The 25,064-nt window shown below is 44.4% G+C and overlaps 2 long non-coding RNA genes across 2 annotated transcripts in view; both read right to left on the bottom strand.

Annotated features, from left to right (window-relative positions):
* The window catches only part of LOC105878736 (uncharacterized), an 89,983-nt gene extending 65,460 nt beyond the window's left edge, over positions 1-24,523 (bottom strand). Inside the window, exon 1 of the long non-coding RNA XR_001157454.3 lies at positions 24,421-24,523. This is a non-coding gene — a long non-coding RNA (uncharacterized LOC105878736). The remainder of the gene's footprint in view (positions 1-24,420) is intronic.
* LOC109729737 (uncharacterized) lies at positions 1,520-23,543 on the bottom strand. The gene is made up of 3 exons (XR_012923725.1): positions 23,374-23,543; positions 3,286-3,510; positions 1,520-1,731 (listed from the first exon to the last, which is right to left on the bottom strand). It is a non-coding gene; the product is annotated as an uncharacterized LOC109729737 (long non-coding RNA).
* Positions 24,524-25,064: the final 541 nt, after the last annotated feature.

Below are 25,064 nucleotides of genomic sequence, written 5' to 3'. Positions count from 1 at the left end.
ACACTGCTTTCCATTTAAGATCCCATTCCAGTCCAAAGTGCATTGCATTCTTATCGTCAACTGACTCTGCTGTCTCCTTGAGGGAACCGCCAAAACAAGGCTAACGATGTTTAGCGAAGTCTTCCAGTTCTTGTAACAGGATGATTGGAGCTCAGATTCAACCTCTCTCTTCACCAACCACCACCGCCAAGGTCCTTGGGCCTTTCAGCTCTGGCTCCATTATTCAGATATTGGGTCAGAGGAAAACTGTTAAATGAGCCTTTTAGAGGGAAGGAAACTTGATTGTACGTCTTAGATGAAAAAAACAGGACCTAATTGCATTCGATGAAGGTGGTAATTCATTTTACCTTAATAAATTGGAAACTCAAATGAGAATAAGTTGTTCCATTCACATACACACACACACACAATCTATATATTAAAAATGGCATTATGGCTACTGCCTAATCAGCTGTAATAATGTAAAGGATGCCACACTGCTAACAGTATTAAGGTCATAAATTACATTTCATAGAGTGTGGTTTCTCCACAAAGCCACTTGGCAAGGCACGCTGTGATTAATGTCACACTAGGGAAGCATGACGGAGGTAAGACAGAGGAGGAGTGGCAGCAAATGGGACACAGGGACAATGGTGACAGCCGCCTCTGCAGCACTTGGCCTGAGGGGAAAGGACCCTCAGACTTCAGGAGTGGTGGACGACACCTGCTTTGCTTATTATTATTTTTTTTTAATAAAACCACCCAGCAATTCAGAAAAGCGTTAACCTCTGTTCTGGTTCTTGCTGTTTACATACATTATTTATCAGTGCTGTGTTCCATTATCACTAAATAGAGAATCAATAGATTAAAACGTAAGAGACCTGCAGAAATAACAATCACCAAATAAAGCTAAATCTTTTATTAGGACTTACCATGACGCCTGGCCACTGGAGCAAAGCATTTGTTTCTGGCTTCACCATTTGTCACTATTGATTGTGCCTGTGAGAGAGGAAGAGCTCCACTGCCTTGACAAAGAATGATTTATCCTCCCTCGAAATACAATTTGCAACCTTCAGTCTCATTTGAATCCTTACCTCTGGAGTCTTTATTATGGTAGGAGGAACCATAAAGGAATTAGGTTTTTGTTTGAAAGTCCGCCTATAATTACTTTTAGTATCAAATGGCTCCAAAAGCCAGAACATAATGATTTTAAGGGACACAAAGCTTGGCCATAGATAATAGGTTTGAATGCAGTACACAACGGGCCGTGCCTGGAAGCAGAGACAGGAGGGTATATGATGGTAAGAATAGGAGAAAGATTTGGCACTGACATTAGTGGACTAGTGTAATAAAACGAGAGAGAGAGAGAGAGAGAGAGAGAGAGAGAAATGTCCTCATCTGAGTCTATCCTTGAGCTTCGTAGGTTTCCATGAAGTTGCTCGTTTATTACCTCCAGATGGTTTAATAGCCAGTTAGGAAGGACCATTCTTTGGGAAATGGTTTAATGATCCAACTTGCCTTTTATTTTGATAACAAGGAAAAAGGACTCATTCTCAGCAGTTCATAATTGGTGAAATTAAAAAGACTTTTCCAATATAATTCCACAGACACCTGTTCAGCTTCTGGCAAACAGCACCACTAGGCACTAGGGGTACACGTTTGTTGGTCGGGTATCTGTTGAGTGCTCACCCTTTGTCAGGTAGCAGGTGAGGTTCTGAGTGAGGCAATCCCTTCCCTCATAGAGCTTAAAGCCTGTAAGGGAGACAGCTATTAAACAAATCATCACGCAATTTAGTAACGCATTGAAATTGTGGAAATTGATGGAGCTGTGTAGGTGCTATGAGAAAGTATGGTCTGGGCACTTGAGGAAGGCGTCCCTGGGGACGTGATGTTTAAGGTGAGAACCAAAGGGTAATAAGCGTTAGCTAAGTGAAGAAGGGGGTGCACTGGGAGGTTGGAGGTAGCTGTGCTCTCTCTCCCCAGATGCCCCCACTAGAGATAGAAGCCACAGACATGAATGGGAAGCTCTGATCCCGTGTAGACTAAGTGCTATGACGGATGTGCAATGTGCTGTGGCACCACGGTTGGATGCCAGCAGGCTGAGCGTTCCTGAGCCTGACCCTGAAGCCCTGGCTATGGTGTTGGGGAAAGCAAAAATGAGCAAGGCCATGCCTTGAAACGAGAGCGAGAGAGAGAATTATTCTTCTTGGCTTGTCTGCTGAATGGCTGTGGGTTTCAATAAACAGAAAATAATATGATTGTCCTTGTTATTATTTCCTTTCTTGGACAAGGACTTTAGTTTTTAATCTCTCTTTTGAAAGATGAAAATGAGGACTTGAGAAAGATGTGACACATTCTAGAACTGAACATTTAAAAATTCTTCTTTAGCTCAAGTGCAGCAAAAAGTGCCTCGGTGAACGTTATGGAGAAAGCATAATGGCTTTATGAGGCGATGCAATGTATAACTGAAAGTAGGCCAAATGCCTGCATTGATTCTCTGAACTTTTCATCTTTTCAAGCACTCATTCAGCAACTATTCACTGAGCATCTGGTACATGCCTGGCATACAGCAACGAGGGAGGCAGACAAGGTCCTCGTCCTCATGGAGCTTGCATTCTAATAGGACAGAGAGATACTGCACAGATGTCATTTTAGGTAGTTATAAGAGCCATAGGAAAATAAAGTGCATTCACGTAATGGAAAAAGGTGGGAATGAGGATAGAGACTCTGTGAGGATATAGTGGTCAAGATAGTCCCCTGTGCACGACCAGCTTCGTGAGTGTGTGACCAGTGCAGTTGCACCAGCCACCACACTCAGAAGGTGGCCCTGTGCTTGGGGCTTCATGCTCTGCAGCCACCATGTTAACATTGTTTGAGTTTGTGATTTACAATGAAGTCCAATGGGCCAAAGGAGCATGTGTCAGGAGCCTGGAGCCTCAGCTCATACACGGCCTCACCTCCCTTGGGTTCTTGGCTTCACGCTCCCCCACCCCTTAAGCAACTGCTGCTGCCCTCAGCCCCAGTGGGGGTCTGGGCACAGGCACAGGGAGAGTCAGGGTGGGGTGCACACACCCTGTGGGCCGAGTCCCAGAGTGGAAGCATCTATGAATCTCTGTGCCCAACGGAGCATGAGATTAAATGACAAATAACATACCATGATGAACCAAGAGTGACTACAGAAAAAAGGAAAAGGCCCTTTCTTCTGCTTTTTGAACAGGGGTCTTGCCCTGCATTTCACTGTGCACTAGGCCCTGCAAATTCTGCAGCCAGCCTGGCCCTTCTAAGGGGGGACATCTGAGCAGAGACCTGAATGGAGGGAAGATGTGGGTGTCGGCGGCACACCGAGCAGAGGAAACATGGAAGTGCGGAGTCCCTTGGGCTGGAACACGCTTGGCGAGTCGGAGGAGCAGCAGGAAGGCTGGTGCAGTGGGAGCGTTGCCAGCAAGTGGGAAGGTGGCAGGAGAGGAGGCCGGAGCTGGAGCCCCCAGCCATAGCCAGCTGGTCACCATGAGGAAGGAGGCTTGCTCCAGTCTAGAAGGAAGCCATGGGAGGGTTTTAGGCAGGAAAATTAGACCACCTGATTTATATTTTTAAAGGCTGTCTTTCCTGAGATGGTGAGACTTATTTTTAGTTTACTAATGCAGTCACTCATTCATATTCCATCTCGCCATCATAGAGGTTGGGGGGAACCAAATGAAGGCAGTGATGGGCATGAATTCTGGTACTGCAAGAAGGGAAGAAGCAAGAACCACATGGGCCCAAGTGGAGGAGTGATCCCTCGTCCACGGAGGGCTGGGTGGAACTGTGTGTTGGGGGGAAGCAGAAAGGTTGAGTCGAGGGGGGAAGAGTCCAAGGCCTTCACTGTCATCAGTGAAGTGAGAAGCAAAGTCAGGTGCTAAGAATGAGGGGTGACAGGGCAGGGGATCAGAGGAGAGAAGAGAAGGCTAGGAACATCTTTTGAGAGGAACAAGAGGTAACTGCCTTGGGAAGAGGACAGAGAAGGATCCTGACAGCACAGATGGCCCGGCTCTGGTGGGAAACCCTTCTCCTTTCTGAAAGGAACTTCCTCACTTAAGTTGTGGACCCTTTTCCTTAGTATTCCCTGAAGGATCTCCCACACTGAACTCTACCCTTCTTCCTGCTCTCCTTAAAAATGCACAGATCACCGGGCAAGCTGGCTCACACCTGTAATTCTAGCATTTTGGAAGGCCAAGGTGGGAGGGTCATTTGAGGCCAGGAGTTCAAGACCAGCCTGGACAATAGTGAGACCCCCATCTCAACAAAAAAAATTTTAAATTGGCTGGGCATGGTGGCACACACCTGTAGTCCCAACTAATCACGAGGCTGAGGCAGGCAGATCACTTGAGCCCATGAGTTTGAGGTTGCAATGAGCTATGGTGACACCACTGCACTGTAGCCCAGAAAACAGAGGTAGACCCTGTCCCTCCCCCCACAAAATGCACAGATCTCCAGTTCTAAACCACAAAATTCTGTGCAATGCAGCTGTTCCAGCCATTTTCCTATGTCTCTTCTTCTGCTATATCTACCTTTAAATGAATGGCGCTTTCTTCATCTGCGTGTCCATATTCCCACCACTCATTCCCTCCCTAATCTCTTGCCATATGATTTTTATTCCATCGTATTATTGGAATTTTCCTTAAAGCTCATCCGTGATTTCGTCCCTATCCTTGTTAGGATCTCTGTGTGAGTACGCACTTAACCTGCGAAAGCTTCTTCCTTATTGTGCCTTCACCTTTCATTCGAACCTCTTGTTCCGAATTTGCTGGACACTGAGCCCCCATGAGTCTCTTCCTACCTCTCTGATCGACATGCTTTTTATCTTCTCTGAGCTCTTTCTTTCTCTCTCACCGTGGGTACTGACTGTGACTCAGCTTCTACTTGATGCCAGTCCTGGCCCTTGGGGAGTTCATCTACTTTTCCTGCCATCAACTATTCCCGAATTAATGTGGTCTTCCTGCTTAATGATCAACTATCAGTTTATGATTCCCAAGTCACATCGTTAGCTCAAACTTCTCTCCCCAGACTCTGTTGTCATATTTGCAACCTAAAAACGTCATGTCAAAAAACGGGCTCAACATTTTTCCTGCAAAGATCACTTCTCAGATTCTACACTTCTGTCAGTATTACCAATCTTGAGTCCACTGTACTTCTAACTGTGGAGCTTATTTTTATTGTCCTCTGTTCTCATCCTCCACGTACAATGTCTCATCACTCTTTTTCTCCAAGCACATCTCAGACATAGCTCTTTCTTCATTCCTCTTGACTCACCCACCCAAGACACAGACATGGAAGGGACCTCAGAGATTGAGCCTCACCCTCTTCCAGTGACTGGAATTCTCTCTCTAATGACCCTGGTCAAAATCATTCAATCACTTTTTCATTCAACAAATATTTACTGAATACCTACTAAATACACTGGGAATACAGTGCTGGACAAAGAAGACAAAGTCCTTGCTCTGAAAAAGTGTATAGTATACTCAGAGAGATAAAAAATAACAACAAACAAGTAAATAAATGAAGTCATTTCAGAGAGTGACAGGCACAACAGTGGCAATGTAGTAGAAAGTGAAGGTGGAGGAGGTTGGATGGAATTCTCCATCAAACTGAATTGTCAGAAAAGTCCTTTCTGAGAAAGTGACATTTCAGTTCAGACCCAGATGAACAGAAGGAGACAATCATGCTAAGCTCCAAGGGCAACCCAAGCAGGGGACATCTGGTGTGAAGGTCCTTATGTGGGAATGAACCTGGCATTGTTTGGGAAATTGAAAAAGGCTGGTGTGACATGAGTGCAGTAAGCTAAGGGGAGAACAGTAAAAGATGAGTTTGGAGAGGCAGCTGCAGCCAGACCAGATGGGGCTTTTTAGGCTAGGCTGAGGGATTAGAAGTTTAGTCTAAGTTCAAGGAGAAGCCATAGGAGGGATATTAAGCAAGGCGGTGAAATGATTTGCTTTGCATTTTTGCAAAACCCTAGCTGCTTAATGTGTGGAGATTGGATTATGCAGCTAACAAGAAGACACAGAGAGAAGAGTTAGGGGTCCAGCTGAGAGGTGAGAGTGGCCTGGGCTGGTTGAGGGTAGAATAAATGGAGACAAGTGGAAAAGTGTATGTTAAAATATTGTGAAGGTAGAAATGATAGGGTTTGCTGATGGATTGCATATGGGGATAAAGGAAAAGGAGGAATCCAGAATGATCTCCTAGGTTTTGGCTAAAGCAATGTTTGAAAGTGATGTCATTTCATGAGGTGGGAAGTCTGGGGCGGGAGAGGTTGGGGGGTGTACAGAATCGAATCTCTGCTTGCATACTCCTAATGATGGGATACTCACTACAAGGACAGGCTCTCATACCATTATATTAGAAAAGTCCTACATTGAGTTCAAATCTGTGCCTCTCCAAATTTACCCACTGGTTTTAATTCCTCCTTTTCAACAAAATAAATTATTTTTCCTCTTTCCTACTTGACTGTCATTTTCTTTACCTATGTTGAGTAGAATTGCTATGCTCTTCTAGGTATTCTTTTTTGAGCTAAATACCTCTAGTTTACCCAATTTTTTTCTTGTTTCTAGATCACAGTGGATTCAAACTGATCTTCCTTCCATCCCCTACCAGTCCATCATACAAACTTCAGCCAGATCCATCTTCCTAATGCAGCAGTTATTACTTGCCAAGTGGGAGGCATTGTGCTACGTACTGGGGAAACATATGTAATAGGATACCAAAATTAGGCTCTTCTATCTCGGTTTTGCTAAGGCAAGAAGACAATAGGTGCTACATTTTGAAAACATGACCATGCAAAAATGTCAAAGTCAGTGGCCAAGAAGACCCTTAAACATCCAGTAATATCCTATACCTATAATATAAAAGAGTTGAGAATGGAAATTGAGATATTTGTGCAAGGACAACATGTGACCTGGCTATGAATGCCATTCCTCCCAAAGGTTGGGGAAGGCTGCTTCCTCTTTCCTCTCAAGTCAAAGAGAAGAGCTTCGGGGGATCATGTGGAGAGCATGAGGTGTGGCACCAGCACCGGTGGGGGCACGGGGGTGGTGTCACAGACTGGTGTCTGACTCTGCCAAGAAACTCTAAAAGATAAAGATGGGCTGGCTAGTTGTTCTGATGGCCAGGGTGAAGGAGCAGTGCTTGCATCGGGCAGCCTGCACGCATAATTTGTGGGGACAAGAACGTGAGGCCATTTCTGATGGAATGGATGTGGATCATGTGGCGATGAGAGCTGGCTTACAGCCATTTTGAGGTCAGCCCAAGGGAACTATATAGAGAGGGGTATAGAGTCTATGCAGACTGGAGGTCTGTATAAAGAGGGTTGCTGGAAAACTGGGGCTGAGGAGGGGTGTCATTCTGAGGAAATTGCATTACTCATCTCACAGGAAATGCTATTGAATGTTACCAGTGGAGCCTCCCAAGAACCCACAAAAAAGCCCAAGAGTAAATCAGCTTTAAAATAGGTCTTGAAATTGTGAAGCCCTGTTAGGATAGTAGTAAAGAAGAACTTTCCTGCTTCCTTTAGCATCACCTTGGCCCCCTTCAGCCACTGAGAGCCCAGAATTCCCAGTTGCCTAGAAGGCTGAGGAGAGGGGCAGCAGTAGGTGAGCAAGAGAGAAGCTGTACCCCTTCTTCTTCCCACTTGCAAAAGGATCTGATGGGAAATGTGATGAGGTTTAACTTGGAATTTTGAGGCTGGGCACTGTGAATTTCACATATAATCTCAGCACTTGGGGAGGTCTAAGCGTGAGGATTGCTTGAGGCTGAGAGTTTGAGACCAGCCTGGGCAACATAGTAAGACCCTGTCTCTACAAAAGTTTTAAAAAATTAGCTGAGCATAGTGGCACACACCTGTAGTCCCAACTACTTGGAAGGCTGAGGCAGGAGGATCACTTGAGCCCAGCATTTGGAAGTTACAGTGAGCTATGATTGTGCCACTGCACTCCAGCCTGGGTGACAGAGCAAGACCCCATCTCTAAAAAAAGAAATTTTGATTGTTACATCGACCTTCACACTCTTAATTATCGAATTAAAACTGTGGGCAGGGAAAGAACTTGCCTCACTTTAAAGACATGCTGGAGACCCGGCCCAGTGGCTCACGCCTATAATCCTAGCACTCTGGGAGGCTGAGGTGGGAGGATCGCTCGAGGTCAGGAGTTCGAGACCAGCCTGAGCAAGAGGGAGACCCTGTCTCAACTAAAAATAGAAACAAATTACTTGGCCAACTAAAAATATATAGAAAAAATTAGCTGGGCATGGTGGTGCATGCCTGTAGTCCCAGTTACTTGGGAGGCCGAGGCAGGAGAATGGCTTGAGCCCAGGAGTTTGAGGTTACTGTGAGCTAGGATGATGCCACAGCACTCTAGCACGGGCAACAGAGTGAGACTCTGTCAAAAGAAGGGAGGGAAGGAAGGAAGGAAGGAAGGAAGGAAGGAAGGAAGGAAGGAAGGAAGGAAGGAAGGAAGGAAGGACATAGTGGAAGTCTAACATCAAGTCTTTTTCTGATTACATTTAAAGAGTCCTCCTTGTTCAACATTCTGGTTATACACAGACGAAAACACCTTCACTTTGCCATTCTCTTGCTTCAAGTTTCCTTCAATGCTTTTCTCTTTACTTTTAGATTAAATCTAAACTCCTAAGCACAAAGTTTGGTATCCTCTATTACCTGAGCTCATCTATAGTTTTCAACTGAACTTCCCACAATGCCAAATAGAGAACATTTTTATTTGACTTAAGTCAGGTGGTCCTCTGTGCTTTTGTGCTAAGCAGTTTTTCATCTGATCCTCACAACAACCTTTTGAGATAGGTATTATCATCCCCCCTATTTCACAGATGAAGACTCTGAAACCAGCTAATAAAATGGTGAGGCTGTGATTGGAACTCAGGAAGTCGGACTCCAGGGCCAAATTTTTAACAGCTAAGCATACTGCTTCCTCTCCTTATATTTACATATTCTTTGCTCTCCACCTACTTCTGTTGTGCCCCCTGCCCTCTTCTCCTCTGCTTGTGCCATCCCAGATATCTTTCAAATCCCTGCTCAAACTCCTCCTCCTCCTCTGCAAAGACTTCCCTAATTACTTTGCAGTTATCTCTATTCTCTGAACTCCCAAACCTTTCATCTGTGTTGAGTTGAAAGCTAAACTCATACTGGTTGTTTCCTTATTGTCATTTTGAGCATGTCATTTGGGTAAGTCCCTACCAGTTCCTTCCAGGACAAGGGCCTGTGTTTTATGTGCCTCATATATTCACCAGGGTAGCAGCTCTTAAACTGTAGTGCAGAAAGGAAGAAATAGTTTTATAGAAAAATTGCAAATGACTCCTAAGTGTACAAAAAGAAGTTGGACTTCATATAATAAAAAAAATAATAATAATGCACAGTCTGACTGAATTACTGTTTGTCACCTGTCAGATAGACAAAAGTATGACAACATATTCTGATGGCAAAACTATAGGGAAAGGGGACCTCTCATATGTTGCTGGTGGGAATACAAAATGATATTACATATCCCTTACAGAAGAGAATTTGGCAGCATCTGGCAATATCACATGCACATTCTTTTTGATCCTGTAATCTCACATTCAGGAATCTATCCTGAAGATACACAGGCAGAAATCTGAAATGCTAGGTGTTCAAAGCTATTCTTTGCATTACTAATTTGTAAAAGTAAAAGACTGGAAAAAACCCAATGTCAGTCAATAGCGGCCAGGTTAAGTAACTGTGGTACATGCTTGTAAAAGCGAACTGTGCAGGAATGAGGAAGCATCACTGTAGACTGTTCTGGATGATCTCCAGGGTCTATTGTTAAGTGAACAAAGCAAGGTGAAGGAAAACGTGTACAGCATGCTGCCATTTGTGCAAGAAAGGAGGGAATATGACTATTTATGTATTTGCTTATGCTTCAAAAGGAAACAATGGAAGAATAAACTAAAAGCTAATAAAAATTGATATCCATGATGTGGGGAAAATCAGTGAGAAGGGAACTGGGATGACAATAGAGCTCCCTGAATTGAATGTTCCTTGCTTTGTGTTTTGACTTGGGAATCAAATATTTTACGTGATTCAAAAACAAAATTAACCAAAAGAAAACATTAAAAACAAATGGAAACAGCCATAGATGTCTACTGGAATTAAATGATTAAGAAAATGGATGGGAGCTGGGTTTCTCACTGTTGGAGTAGGAGGTGACAGAGAAGCAAGGGGAAGAAGCCAGAATGATCCATGTGGTAATGGGTTAGAGTTGGAGACATTAGTATGAACTCATGTTTAGCTTAGTATAGATGCAGATGGTTACACTAAAAATATATATATATTTATTATTATTATTATTTTAGCATATTATGGGGGTATAAGTGTTAAGGTTACATATATTGCCCATGCCCCTCCCCCCAAAAATATTGATAGACATGCATATATACAAAAGTTAGTATACATGCACATACCCACAGGTTAGTGTACATGCATATATTTCCTTGGTCTGTCAACTGAGAGGGCCTAGAAGCAATGACACCCTAGTAGCAACAAACACATCTAGCACCCAGATCTTGGTTTCTAACAGCATTACCCAATCAAAGGCTCCTTTGTAGAAATGGCTGATTTTAGAGTCATGAAAGCCACAAGATGAACCTGGAGTATTTTGTAGTGCCAGAAATAAGAAAGTGCTAAAAAAAAAAAAAAAAAAATTAAGGGGGCATGTCAAAAGGACACAAAAGTCAACTGAAGAGCTCCCGATAGCCAATACTGGACAAATCTGAGCATTAAAATAAAAAATATAGAATTGGATTATAACCCAAAGTATTGAATAAATACCTACGAGTCCATACTGACATAAATTAATTTTTAATAAATAAATAGATAAGAGATAAATCTTCCATGCAAAAGAATATCAAATAATTTGTGTAGATATGGACCCTCAAAGAGGTGGAACATAATTCCCTACTCCTTAAGCATGGGCTGTGCATAGGGACGTCCTTCCCACAAGTCAGTATGGAAAGGCAGGGAAAAGAGTTAACTCTGTAGAGGGGAAACCTGACAAACACTACCTCAGCCAGGTGATCAAGTTAACATCAGCAAGGATGGTGTGTTGATAGGATGTACCCTTGATATGTTGTGATGGAAATAGCACCTGACCCTTTTGTCTTCCTCACCAAACCACATAGTTCCAGTCTCATCATGAGGAAAATATCAGACAATCTCAACAGAGAGAGATTTTACAAAATATTGGATCAGTACCCCTCAAAACTGTAAAGGTTATCAAAAACGAGGGAAGTCTAAGAAACCACCACAGCCAAAGGAAGCCTAAGGAGACGTGATGTCCAAATGTAATATGGTATCCTGGATGGGATCCCAGAACAGAAAAAGGACATTAGGTAAAAACTATAGAAATCTGAATAAAGTGTAGACTTAAGGAATGTATCAATATTGGTTCATTAATTATGACAAAAGCACCACATTAACATAAGATGTTAAGAACAGGGTAAACTGGGTGTGGGTTATATGGGAGCTCTTTGTAATATCTTCACCACTCTTCTGTACACTTAAAACTGTTGTGAAATTTTAAAAAATCTATTTAAAAAGCAAAAACAAACAAACCTAGCTCTGTATCAAGTTGATCTGACAAACAGAAAGAAAGTAATTATTTTAAGTGACTTTGAAACAGTTTCCTGAGGACAACACACAAAGAAATCTTAGACTGGCTTCAGTATCATTAACGCTGGTTACAATATTGGTATTTTGTACTAATTTGGAGAAAGAGGTGGGGGAGAGAGAGGAAAGAGAAAGAAAGAGAAACATATAACTATGTTAATATCATTAGGAGCTGAGCTTTTCAGCATAAGAGAAAAGGGATAAAAATGTAAAATCAAAGTGCATAAAAACAATCTTTATTTGAATTGGAAATATAAATATAAAATTATGAGTTTATTTACTTTTTCTCTAAGTAGTGCCTATTTCCTAACTCTATCCAACGAAAATGCCCAGGATTGATGGGTGGCGAGCACCCTAGAGCCCAGATTGTAACCTCTAAGTACCATTTCTCACTAAAAAAAATCAAGACTCCCTGGAGAAATGGCTACTCACAGATTTGAGGAAGATGGGCCTGGAACGTCTTGTCCTACCTGAAAACAAGAAAATTGTCAAGACTATGAGGTTGTGTCAAAAAACAAACACTGGAGCCAACTTGTAGTGGCCTCCACTTTCCAAACATGGGACAGTTTGAACATGAAAAAAAGTAACAACTGCAATAAATTAAAACACATCAAATATGTACAAATCAATGAGCCCATAATGCCCCTCCCCTACAAGAAAGAAAACTTCATTGGTTATCTTTGGGGAATACTAGGGCATCAGTTATTCTGATAAATATAAAAATGATAAATAAAAGAAAAGAATAAAGCCTTTGCCTTTCCTTTCCTATATAGACTGTATTTCTTGGTAACCAAATAGTTTATAAAGGAAATTTCTTCTCTATAGAATAATCAAAGCTAATAAATGCAGGAGGAAAGACAGAACTAGAAAATCACCATGAAATAGTAGAACTAAACAATGATCAAATTGACTGCAAAAATCATTACATAAAATGTTGACGGATTTTATAATGGATGAATCAGGCTGACAACACTTGAAATCACTGGTCAATCTTAACTAAAAGTGGAATGGTCAGACATAATGTTTCCCTACCTGTGGAACAGTCTTGCCAAAAAATATTGAATCCAGCCAAGCTTTTAACCATCAGCTTACAGAAAACAAGAGACAAGAACGTGTTAAAAAAACAGCACAGTAAAGATACAATCGGTCAAATCCAGAATGCAGGAAATTCTACAGAAGGAATGATACAGTTTCCTTAATGAATAAATGGCACTAAAATAATGGAGGGGGACTATTATAAATTCAAAGAGACATACCAACCAAACACACTGATTTGAATCCTGATTTGAACAAACCAAATGGAAAAAGACATTTTTGAGACTATTATGGACAACTGAAAATGGACTGGGAATTTGACAATATTAAAAAACTATATAGTTAATGTTGGGTATGATGATGGCATTGTGGGTATGTCAAAAGAACAAAAGTTCTAGGCCGGGCGCTGTGGCTCACGCCTGTAATCCTAGCTCTTGGGAGGCCGAGGCGGGCGGATTGCTCAAGGTCAGGAGTTCAAAACCAGCCTGAGCAAGAGCGAGACCCCGTCTCTACTATAAATAGAAAGAAATTAATTGGCCAACTGATATATATATAAAAAATTAGCCGGGCATGGTGGCGCATGCCTGTAGTCCCAGCTACCCGGGAGGCTGAGGCAGAAGGATCGCTTGAGCCCAGGAGTTTGAGGTTGCTGTGAGCTAGGCTGACACCACGGCACTCACTCTAGCCTGGGCAACAAAGCGAGACTCTGTCTCAAAAAAAAAAAAAAAAAAAAAAAGAACAAAAGTTCTTATCTGCTAGAGGAACATACTGAAGAACTAACAGGTAAAATGATAAGAGGTCTAGGATTCACTTTAAAATATTTCAGTCTTATCCTCTCCAAAAAAGTGGTATAGCTGGGTAGAATTGAAACAAGAATAACAGACTGTTGATAGCTAGTGCAGCTGAATGATGGGTACATGAGGTTTGTTATACTATTCTCTCTAATGTGTATGTTTAAACAAGTTCATGATAAATATCAAATTTATTTTTATTTTTAAAAGATTGGTGCATGCGCTTTGAGGCTCTGACTTGAGGGGGAGGGGGACATGGGCAATACAGGTAACCTTAACCCCTATAATATACTAAAATAAAAATATAATAATGATAGTAATAAAAGATTGGTGCATGTTTTTTGAGCATCAAGGAGATTTTTATTCCAGATTGGAGGTCTTTTAAACAAGCAGCTGAGGTGATTCTGACCCAGAGTCCAGAACCAGAGAGAATCAGCTCTAGGCGAGCACTGCTGGAGCTAGCAGACAAGCCCTGAATGGGTACTTACCAATTTAAGGTGAAGTCTATATACTGAGCAGGAATTGAAGTTGGAAAATTCTTTCCATATGGAAGAAATATGGGAAAGATCAAACATGATCACAACGGACAAAGAGAAGCATTTCACCGGCCTGACCAGGATGCCTGACTCCTAGAGTTGCATAATATCGTCATTCTGTCGGGGCTCATTTCATAATAGGGGATTCTCCAAACTCATGAACTGAAGGATCAGTTGGCTTCCCAAAGACTTGCTGAGCGGGTGCCAATTCTGAATTCCTCCGTCCTCCAGCTTTTGGGCTGTGTGTGTGCACAGTGTCTTTAGTCTTCGGGATCCAGCGGTCTCCCCCTCTCTTCTCCCGGGAGACCAAGAAAAGTATGTTTTCTGAGGCTTCTGACCCTCCCATCCTCTCCATTTGCTTATACGCATATTTTAGCTCGGTTGCCAGCAGTAATAAAGAAGGAAGTCATCAGAGCTCGTGCTTCTGTGCAGCAGTCCCCTAAGATCTCGAGAAAGCAGATCTGTTTAGGTAAACCAGAAGTGAGAATCCTCGGGGGTATCTGAGCTACTGAGTTTAATTGGGCTGCAGCTGCTTCCCCCTCCCCCTCCCGTTCCTGGTTCAGCTTGCAGACCACAGGGATTTTCCAGTTAATTGGCTGTTTCTCTGATTGTCATTCACTTAGGCATTCTGCCCTCCTCTTTGTTACTACAAAATGCTTCTCTTAAAAATTTTTTGCCTTCCTATGGCTCCTGAGGACAAATGTGTGACACTAAAACCTCTAGGATTTGTTAAAGAGAGGCAGATCTGCGTGGGGAGGTGGTGTGGGATTCGGGGTGTTGCTGTGAGCAGAGTGGAGCTGGAACTGGCGTCCCGGGTTATATATTATATAAAGGTGCTGGATGAGTTTCAAGTCCCAGAACCAGTTGGGCAGGTTGAGGGAGTTTCTTTTTTATTTCTTACCACTCAATTGAACAGAGAGAACTTTCAGCTTCATTGGGTGAGTGGTTTACTTGGAATTGTTGAGAAAGACTAGCAAGCTGGGCTTAGGTTTCAGTGCTGTATCATCTCCTGGGTAGGCGCTAGACCCCCCAAACAGATGCAAGGCAACAGAACTGAGCAGAGGCCTATGGACCACTCGGCCCCCTCAGTTCACCTTTAGACCTAGGCTGCCAGTGGTTTTTCTTCAACTTGGCTGGTTTCTGACATAAAAAGTAGTGAGATCATTGCCAAAATCAATACGTGGTGTTTGTGTATCTGCCTGGCTGCGGGCTGCATCATGGCACTGGGTTTGGGTGGTCACCCTGTCTCCTCTCGTCGTTGCTTAGCATCAAACTGCCGCCAAGCTCTCTGCCAAACTGCCCTAGAGCCTCCCTCCTTTACCAATTTAGTGGAAAGTTCTGGAGTAATTTGAGAGTGTGGCCTCTTTGCAGTGCTTTATAATTTTGTTTTTTTTTTTAATAGGAGTTTTGCCATTCAGGAATCCTAATTGGTTCTTAGGAGATGAGATGGTTTTTTTGGCTCCCACAACCTCTGCGTTTCTGCAAGGCCATTCTGTTTACCAAATGAATACACCAGTCCAGGAGCCAAGTAGAAATCTCTTCCAGGTCCTTTGTGCTAAAGGAGAAAAGAATGCTATATGTTGTAAATGGAAAAGGAAGTCTGAGGATTGAATTTCTATAAGAGTCTCTTTTACCTCAGGAATGCATGCCAGGAGTAGTTTGGAAGGTGAGGTCAAATGGATTAGCCTAATACCTTGTAAATATATACTGTGTGCCTTGCAACTCATTTGCCTTTTCCCCTCCCTCTACTACTCAGAGTGGGGAAAAGGAGTGTTTAAAAATCCCAGTGCCCAGCGAGCTCCCTAGACCATCTCTTACTTGCTTGTGTTTACCTTACTCCCCAGCGGATTCCAGTGTGCTGCACAGTTAAGAACCGCTGCTCTAGTGGAAAGACCAAAGGGCTGGGAATAAAATTATCAACTTTCCAGATCCTGCCATTGCCATTAATGAGTTTGCTAGCCTGTATAATCGTAAGTGACTCTATTCTAAGATGATGTGAACTCTAAAATTCTATGATTCTCTTTCAACTGGTCTCTCTCCTAGAGACAAAGAGCATAGCAGGGCCAGCTGTTTTTCCACAACACCTGGAACTTCTCTAAAGCTGTCTACATGTAAAAGGATCTGTCTAATTGGGTCACTGTGTTAGTAAGTCTAGATTGCCTTACTGGCCTTAAGTAAACAAGTAGTGTTGGTTTATAAGGGAAAAATACAAGCTACGTGGTGTTTCCTATACTTACAGACCTACCAACTGGTTTCAAATGACTAGTGGAATTTTTCTTAATGCATATTTAAGTCCTCTACTCTTGCTATTTTCCAATTCCTCTGATGCTCAGTTAATTGGAAATACACCCTTCTTAGGAAAGCCTTAAAATAAAAAAACGGATCCCCTTTCTCCTTCCCCACTGGTGGAAATTTAAATACTTACAAAGCTAAGGAGACTGTGTTATCCAAAATGTGCATTTTTGTCTGGCCTGGACTTTAACTAGATATTATTGTAGTTCCCTAAATGGTGAGAGAGAAGCTTTAACTCCTGAACTAAGGCACAATTAGTCAGGCATAAAGGAATTCTAAAGGGATACTAATTACTTTTAAAAAGATAAATTGAATTGAACCAGAGAAGCAGAAAATTACCTTTGTTGAGAATCATCTTGGTTGTTTAAGAAAGGGAGGGCTTTTTTGAAACTGGAACAACTAAATGAGGATGGCTGAAAGGAGGCCCTTACCATTTTCTCAGCCAAACATAAATCCCAAGGCAGAAACTGTAAGCTTGAATGCTACCCAGTTAAGGCCAAGCTGTCTTTTCAGACCCTGGTAACCGGCACGCATACCTTACACCCGTGCCAGCAATTGTTTTGACATCTTACAGCAAGGAGTCCCAATGTTAATTTGTAAATGTTATCTCAAAGGGTGTGTTATGAAACTGTCTAAATGAAGGTAATTTGAATTCACTTTGAGTTTTTAAATGGAGCTTCGGGGCAGGGGTGAGGTAGTGCCTCTGTCTGTGAACTCCACAGCCCTGTAGGGTGTGTTGCGAGTGGAATGAGTTCAGTGTGTGTGGAAACTGTTGTATTTGCTGTTCTGTGAGTCAAGCTCAGGAGACAGCCAAACCAAACTCAGTGTGGTGTGTCACAGCCACAAAAGCACTGGGAACCAGTGACCAGAGGCAAATCCAGAGATGCTGTTTTGAGGGGAAGGTATTTCAAAAAATCACCGTTCCTACCCCCAGAAAATCTTACAAAGGACTGAGGAGGTGGCTGGTTTATTCAGTACTATGTGCAAATGGCCCTTGGTTTTTTCCTTATGTAACTGAGCACAGAAAATAACAAAATTTGGAAACGTTAACTTAATAAGGTCCATTGGTAACCGCTGGATACGTCTCTGCCCTCATCCCCTGCACCCCTCGAGGCATTTGCACCATTGGCCATCGCTGCCTTACCCGCCCTCCTCGCATCTCCTTTGCTGGTTGTTCCCTCACCGCCTGGCCAGGGCTGGAGAGCCCTGCGTCCTCGTCCTCTCTGCCCCACTCTCCCCCTTGCTGATTGCATCCATGGCATGGCTTTAAATGCCACCTCTATGCTGATAACTCCCTGATCTATATTATCGGCTCAGACTTGCTCTGAGCCGGGCACTCCAATATCCGACGGCCTGCTCCATTCTCCACGCGGGTGTCGAACAGGCAGCTGGGTCCTAACGTGTCTAAAGCAGGACTTTGCTTCCTGCTCTCCTGACTTGATTCTCCCTCTGGTCCCCTCTGAGTAGCGTGGGACCACCTAGTGCCCACACCAAACACCCAGCAGTCATCCTCAGCTCTCTCCCCTTTTCCTCTAATCCACCAGTGAGCGCTGCCAGTTTTATCTCCAAAATATCTTCCTAATCCCCTCATCACTCATGTCCATTTCCACTGTCCCATCTTCCCTGGCCTGGGTGGCTGTCCCAGCCCCCTGGCTAAGCTCCCTCCATTCACCCTTGTTCCCCACAATGCATTCTCCACACAGCGGCCAGCATGAACTTTTCAGAATGAAAATCAGATCATGTTAATCGCCTGATTAAAACCCTGCAATGTTATCCTAGGAATGCCAGCATATCTAGTTCTGTAAAACACCACATTAACAGATTAAAAGAGAAATGAGCATCTCAGCTGATGCAGAGAAAGCATTCAATAAAATTCAAATTTTTCCATGATAAAAACTAAACATACAAGAGAACTCCCTTAACCTGATAAAAGTCACAAAATGCATTTTTTAAAAAAAGAGCAGAAATAAAAGAGATCAGGGGTGCTGGAGGAGTGGGGTCTGGGTTGTAGTGTTAAATGGAGTTGTCAGAGTAAGCCACACTGGGAAGGAAAACAATAAGATGTTTGAGAACTGGAAGGGAGAGGGCGTGGAGGGTGAGGATGAGTCAGGCAGGGGCACACAGAGAGCTTTATCAGTAGGGTTTTGTTTCTTATGCTTGGTGGTAGGTTCATTTCATTATTATCTGCACTCTTTGGTTTGCCCAAAATATTTCACCATAATTTTTTTTAAGAGTGAATTAGAACGTTGGTGACTGGACCGCAGTTGGGTGCAGTGGGGAGAGGCTGAGCCAAGACCACAGCAGTGAGGACAAGGGGGTGTGTGGATGCCCCATGCCAGGGATGGGGTCCTCAGGCTGCTATGACTGGCTGAGTGTGGGAGGGGAGAGAGGGGAGATGTCGAGGATGACCCTCTGGCCTTGCACAGGGAACTGGAGAAGGAGGGTGGTGCTGGGACACAGGAAGGGGAGCAGGCCTGGGAGTGAGGGGCTGGGGCCCTGGTTGGCTCAGTCTTGGACAAGTTGGCTTTGAGGTACTGGCTGATGTTCAATAGCAAAAAAAAAGGAGGAAAGAGATAAAAGTGTGTGTCACATGTATGGCTCTGTGACACTGAGACCCCATTCCTTTTTTTTTTTTTTTTTGAGACAGAGTCTCACTTTGTTGCCCAGGCTAGAGTGAGTGCCATGGCATCATCCTAGCTCACAGCAACCTCAAACTCCTGGGCTCAAGCGATCCTGCTGCCTCAGCCTCCCAAGTAGCTGGGACTGCAGGCATGCGCCACCATGCCCGGCTAATTTTTTCTATATGTATTAGTTGGCCAATTAATTTATTTCTATTTATAGTAGAGACAGGGTCTCGCTCTTGCTCAGGCTGGTTTCGAACTCCTGACCTCGAGCAATCCACCCGCCTCAGCCTCCCAGAGTGCTAGGATTACAGGCGTGAGCCACCACGCCCGACCTGAGACCCCATTCTTGAAGGCTGCCACCTTGCTGGTCAGACACCAAGGGCAGGACCCCAGGATCAAGCTGAAGTTGTGTCTTCTGCAGCGTCGTGGTGCTGGGGGCTGCTCCCACCCATGGCTGCACGCTCAGAACCTCTCACATCCTGCGTCTCCCTGAGGGCCCCAGCCCAGGCCACCGCTGCACAGACTGCCCAGGGCTTGGCAGAGTGGGACAGGACCTCAGAGATCAGCTAGTCGGCAGTACCCACTTTTTTTCAATAAACTTTTAAATTTTAAAATCAATTTACATTCACGGAAAAGTTGCAAAGAGAGTAGAGTTCCTATATCCCCCACACCAGCTTCCCCTATTATTAATAAACTTCTTACATTAGTATAAATTTGCAACTAATGAACCACTGTTCATACATTACTATTAGTTAATGTCCATACATTCAGTCATCATGTCTCCTTAGGCCTGGACTATGGCAATTTCTCAGACGTCCCTTGTTTTGGCCCCTGACAGTTTTCAGCGGTGCTGGTTGGGTATTTTGCATAATGTTCCTCAGTTGGGATTTGTCTGGCGCCCCAACCTCCCACTTTTTAAAGCAGTGGAGACTGCCTCCCTGCCCCCAGCAGAAGGCGGCAACAGCTCTGGGTCAAGCCTGAGGTGATGGAACAAGAGTCTCAAGGCATTTCTGCATGGCTCTGAGGAACCTTGTCTAGAACAACCCCATTTATAGACCAGGAAACTGCTCTCCCCAGCCTCCACTCCCCTTTTTGGGCAGGATCACCACCACCCACATCACCCCCCACTGCAGTGCATGCATCTCCTGCCCACTGGAATTTCTTGTCCCACAGAGATCTACAAACAAACATCTCTCATAGTGATCTCCAACTGCACAGTCGTCCCGAGCTATCCCTGGGAGAATTTGTTCCAGGACTTTCCTCCAATACCAAACTCTACGAATGCTCAAGTCCCTGTTGTGAAATAGTGTAGCATTTGCATATCTCTAATGTACAGTCACCTGTATACTTTAAATCATCTCCAGATTAGTTATAATACCTAATGCAATCTAAATACTATGTAAATAGTTGTTATGCTGTATCATTTAGGGAATGACGACAAGAAAAAAAATAGTCTGCATATGTTCAGTACAGGTGCATTTTTTCCTCCAAATATTTTCGATCCATGGCTGGTTGAACCTACAGATGCAGAACCCTTGGATATGAAGGGCTGGCTGTATTATTTACATTCAGATCATTTAGCTCAGCCAGACTGGTCATTGGGTCAAGGACTGATTTCAGAAGTTAGCCAGACAAATATGCATCCAAATTCTTATTGCACCACTTCAAGGGCTTCGGAACCATCTGGGAACAAGATGTGGACCCCAGTGAGGAATCCCTGAGACAGGGCGACATGTGAAACACACACACCCTGCATAAAACTAGAGGTGACAGGTCTCCCCAATACCTTTAGACCAGTGGATGCCCCTACAATACTCAGGCTTGTCAAGACCCAGGCTATGGTGTCCAGCAGACCTAGGCTAATCCCTGCTTGGCCTCTTCCTAGTACTGTCCCCTTGGCAGTACTGTCCCCTTGGCAGGTCCGCTGTGCCTCCCTTTTACACTCTGTACAATGGGAGAATACCGACCCCAGAGGCTGTGGTGAGGACTGAGAGAGACAGAGCCCAGCACAGTCGGTGTCCAGCCAAGCTCAACAGCTGTTGGTACTATTGTTGTTATGATTATTGTTGTTATTATCGGGCACTGTCAACACAGCCTGCTCCTTTTTTCTATGCCATCCTCACTCATCAGCAGATCGTGGGCAGAACGGCACCCAGACAAACGCTTTTCTAGGATTCATACCTTTTGAGGCAGGGACCACAGGGGAACATTTCTAAGTCAGCTGAGGCCCAGCAAACTGACCCGAACTCAAAATAACCTCCAAGATAAGGGGCCACTTTTGGCGTCATCTGGATTGCCTTGGCTGGAGGGAGGGGCTCTTGGGAAAGGTCTCAGCCTGTCTTTCCACTAAAGCAGAGTTTTTCAAAGTGCAGGTTGCAGCAATTAGTGGATATCGAAATCAATTCAGTGGGTTCTGACCAGCATTAAAAGAAAGAAAGAAAGAGAACTGGACTAGAATAGAAAATATCAGAGGGTATCATTTGTAGAAAATTTAATATTATTTCAGGAAATCTGTTTTGCCCGCGTGTGTGTGTGTGTGTGTGTGTGTGTGTGTGTGTGTGTGTGTGTGTGTGTGTGTGTGTGCTGGGTCATGTGGTAAAATGTCTTTCTATGGTTAGTACTCAAAAAATGTCTGTGAGCCTCTTGAGGTAAAGGGAGGGTTTACTAAGCCCAGCCGAAGAACAAAAGAGAAGGGAACAAACACTTTTATGACCAAAGAATTCAGGACTTGGAATAGAGACTGTGAATAGAAGATGCCAGAAGGTGCTGGAATCTTTCTTACTCCACCACAGGCCCCACCCACACCTAAGGTTATTATAGTATCGTTTTCTGGCTCCTTTTCGGTATTAGCAGTTTAAAAAACAAACACCAACCCCTGAAACAATGAGGGCTGTGTCCTTGTGGGCAAGGGCAGGAGGAGAAAGGAGGGCTGTGTCCTATTGTCCTATTGTCCCTGCGGGGCAGGAGCAGGCCTGGAGGCGAGGGCTCTGGAAGGCCCTGAGCTCAGTCCTGGACTAGCTGTTTTTGAGGTGCTGGTTGATGTTCAATGCCAAAAAAAAAAGGAAGGAGATGAAAGTGTGTGTGTCATATCTATGGCTCTGTAACACTCAGACTCAGAAAAGCCCCAAGGGCTAGAGTAGGAGGTGGCAGCATTCACAAGACCAGGACAACTGGAGCAAGAGAGCTGCCTGGGGCGGAGAAGAGGTCATTTGCTCCAGCCCCAGCCCCAGCCACACCCCTCCTTTCATCTTCCTGGCCCTCTCTCCAGCCATCTCACTCCCTCCAGGGACCCTGGAGTCCAGAGATCCTGAACAAACTGCAGTTCCCAGGCCATCACGCTACCCTCTCTTCCTTCTGGCCTCTAGTGTCTTACTCAGACTTTACTTTCCTTGAAACATGTCAGGCCTTGTCCCTTGGGCCTCATCTTAGCAGTCACCTCCTACCTGCCAATATGGGGCATTTCCACCTGTACCTGCTGCCCCTGCAAGACTGAGCCCTGGAGGCAGGACTGGGTCCAGCTGTATCCTCACTGTCCACCCAAGCAGCTGGGGACACAATGTAGATGGCTGATTGATTTTTTTTTTTTTTTTTAATGAATAAGTAGAAAAGGGTGAGCTCTCTCCTGGAGTCAAATCTGCAGCCCCTAATCAGGAATTTCCATGAGTCTGTGCCATTAGGGAGTCCTGGGAGCAGCAGGATTGGCAAGTCCAAGACAGATCTGAGTCAGAGAGGCCAAGAGAGGACATGCAGTTAGAAGCCTGAGCTGCACTGTCACAGAAAGGTGGGTAGGGCCAGGACTGCGCTGCAGAACAGGTTATGGCTGTTCCTTCAACTTTTATTGTCCTGGCTATGAGTGGGCTGTGGGGCCCAGCTCCTGTCCTCAGGGCATCTTAAAGGAACTTCAGGACCTCTGACTCCAAGTTCAAAGGTGGGAAAGCACAAGGTATGTTGGGGACATGGGAAAGAGAGCAGAGTGGCTGGGGCAGTGTCACCCCAGAGTCAGGTGGAGAAGGGGCAAAGAGGCAGGTGGGGGTGGGGGTGGTGGTGGCCCAGGGCACAGTTTTTATCGGAGGAAACAGGAGACCACCAGAGGAGGGGTGGGCTACAACCACTACCTCCTAGAATTGTAGGAAAATTGGGGTATGTTTTTCTAGGGAAAAAAAACATAGCTTTCATCAGATTCTCAAAAATGTTGTGACCACAAACAGTAAACAGATACTGTGTTAAAGGCTTTTGAGCAGGTTTTGGGAATATTGCTCTGGCAACAGTGTGCATGATAAAATGGAGTTTCACTAGCTTCCCTTGTGGAAAAACATGTTCCATGGCAAGACAGTGTGTAAATATTTGAGATCTGACATTTGGTTGTTTGATAAGATTGTCTGCTTCTCTGCATACACGTTAGAAGTTTTATTTTCTAATAGAGGTAGCCCCAACGTAGTATGTACGCTTGTTACCTTCAGAGGAAACTAGCTGCCCAGCTGTGTGGTCTCAGCTCTCTCCAACGGGGATGGTTGTCCTTTGTTCCGTACCCCTCAGTTGACCTTGACTCTGCCTTGGGCTCCCATCCTTAGGTCCTGCTTCTCATCTCATTCCAGATTGGTCTGGCGCTGAGTCATTTATTTATTCATTCAACAAACACTTTTTTGAGGGCTGACTATGTGCTCAGCATTGTGCTGGGTGGTGAGTAAGACCTGTTTCTTACCTCAAGTGATGAAGGCACTAAGCATGGGTTCCACTTGGGCACTATGGAAGGGAAGGGAAACTAGTGGGGGCTGGGACACCTGAGAAAGGACCTGTGACAGCAATGGTGGAGGGGACGGCCATCAAGGTGAGGCCTCATCTTGTTTCTGTGCCAAAATGCCTCGTAGTCCCATTGAGTTTGACTTTCCTCAAATATGCAGATGAATCTCACTTCAGCCCTCAGTATAGTCTAAGATCAACCACTATTAGCTTTGTATGTTTATTCCTTTTCTTGTAGGTTCTAGGAGGTTGTCGTTGTCTATTTGGTACTGCCATAACAGAAGACTACAGATGGGGTAAATTATAAAGAACAGAAATGTATTTGGCCCATGGTTCTAGAGACTGGGAAGTCTAAGAGCATGGCACTGGCGTCTGGTGAGGGTCTTCATGCTCTGTCATCCCATGGCAGAAGGCAAGAGAGTGTGAGAGTGAGAGAGGAAGAGGAGGCCGAACTTGCTTTCATAGCAGACTCAAGCCTATGATAACAACACGGATCCACTCACGAGGGCAAAGCCCTTATGACCTAAACACCTCTTGTTGGGTGCCCCTCCAAACACTGTTGCACTGGGGATGAAGCTTCCAGCACGGGAACTTTGAGGACACATTCAAACCATGGAAGAGGTAGAAGGAAAAAGGAAGGAGCTGGCCTAAGGAGAAACTCAAAATGTGTTATTAATATAGTCAAGTTTGTTTTTGAGAATGAGGAAATTAGTCTCCCTTTATCTTGGGGACGTCCCCCTGACTCATCCACCTAGACCTACCTGGAAGATGCCTTGTGTTCCACTCACTCCTGTGCCAATGTCTGTGCCTGGGTCTCCTAGGAAGAGGCAAGATATCTCTCCCTCCACGAAGGCAGTCCCGGGGTGGGGGGCAGGAGGCAGGCTGCACTTCCCTTTCTGTCCTGTCCCTTACTGCCCCACCCTAACGTCATGACTGCACAAAGGATACTGATGTGTCAGACTTACCTGAATGGTTGGGGTAAGTAGAAGGAATTGTGACATCAGAGGAAAATCAATAGAATGTGGAGAGAGAGAGAGATTGATTTTAAGGGATTGGCTCATGTAATTGAGGAGGCTGGCAAGTCCAGGATCTGCAGGGTAGACTGGCAGGCTGGAGACCCAGGGAAGAGTCCAAAGTCACTCTGCTGGGAGCTCTGCTAGTGGGGTGACTTTGGACTCCATTCAACTGATTGGATGAGGCCTACCTACATTATGGAAGGCAGACTGCTTTGCTCAGTCTACTGATTTAAATCTCAATCCCATCTAAAATACCTCCACAGAAATATCTAGAATAAAAGTTAGCCAAATATCTGTGTACTATGGCCTAACCAAGTTGATACATACAGTTAACTATCACTAGCCTCAGCTCCAGTTCTCTAACTTCCCTATCAGGCAAGGCTGATGTA

The sequence above is a fragment of the Microcebus murinus genome, chromosome 2 (genome assembly GCF_040939455.1).
Source record: "Microcebus murinus isolate Inina chromosome 2, M.murinus_Inina_mat1.0, whole genome shotgun sequence".
Classification (NCBI taxonomy): domain Eukaryota; kingdom Metazoa; phylum Chordata; class Mammalia; order Primates; family Cheirogaleidae; genus Microcebus; species Microcebus murinus.
This window is presented reverse-complemented; position numbering and strand designations above follow the sequence as displayed.